Source organism: Echinops telfairi, unplaced genomic scaffold, assembly GCF_000313985.2.
Source record: "Echinops telfairi isolate 266 unplaced genomic scaffold, ASM31398v2 ScPeMD7_7468;HRSCAF=8506_1, whole genome shotgun sequence".
NCBI classification, from domain to species: Eukaryota; Metazoa; Chordata; class Mammalia; order Afrosoricida; family Tenrecidae; genus Echinops; species Echinops telfairi.
The window spans coordinates 8816098-8817292 of record NW_022111370.1 but is presented as its reverse complement, the minus strand read 5'-3'; positions in this window follow the sequence as shown (position 1 = coordinate 8817292).

The window sequence follows — 1195 nt, the reverse complement described above, 5'->3', positions numbered from 1 at the left end:
GAAATAAATAAGCTCATTCAGAAAAATAATAATATCGATATGCATTGTCTATACAGGCTTATCATTGGCTCCTATTGGGACTCAATGTCTGGCCTCTTCTCCACATCTGTTCTTGAGCCCTGGTGGTGCAGCAATTATGAGTTGGACTTCATGCCTCCAGATCAGCAGTTCAAAACCCCTAGCTTTTTAAATTATTTTATTATTTATGTATTATTAATTTTGTTTTGTTTTCTCTACATCCAGGTTGTATTTCTGATTGATAAAGAAAACTCACATGTAGATGATTGACTCCATCTAATGCAAGAAGAGAGGGCTTACACAGAACAACCAATCTCTAAGGTGAAGCTGAGATTCCTCTTAGCCTTCAGATAAAGAGTTAGTTTTCTAAAACCCTATTCGCAAATGTAACATGTTCCAAAGGCTGAGGCTATGATATCATGCTCCAAATTCCAATTCTGTTGCCCACCAGAGCCAGGTAAAAGAATCAAAAGACAAAAAGAAAAAATATAGTCCTAAACCAAGCCTCAGCCAGTTAAGAAAATGCCATCAACTTCAATGGGTGGTTGGATCGGTGCGTCCACTCCTGTGATCCTACACGTAGGTTTCAATGGGGCAACCTGCTTTTCCAGTCTCCTGATGTGTTGGTCACTGTTGTTTTGTCCCTCAATTGAGCTCAAGAGATTGAACTCCTTTGCAAAAGAGAATCTTGAAACAATGGGGAGGTGACTGAACAATCCAACATTTGCCTAATCATGTTTAGTATGAAGCCAAGAGCTGGCATGAGCTCACAACAGCATGAAGCATCCAACTGCATTTTAGATGGTTCTGACTAATTGCCAAGTGAGTAGATGAACTTGACCATGTGGTTTCAGAACACCCCTTGGTTGGGAATGAATGGCACATCACCTGTCTACCATGCTTACTTTGCTTTTAAGATGCAATTCTAGATTTACTTCCTCTGGATTTCTTCCCTGGAGGGGTGGGGTGTCAAGGCATGACACCATAGCGAGACCTGTTTACAACCTTTGGATGATACTTGTTTTCAATTTTTTTTCTTACATCTTATTACAATAAAATAGAGCACTACCAGGCATTCTATTAATTGATTTAAAAGTATTTTTAAAACAATCCTGAGCTTGTTTTGTATCAATTACTTACTCCTTTCTTGTGTTTTGGGGCTTTTTATGTACACGCA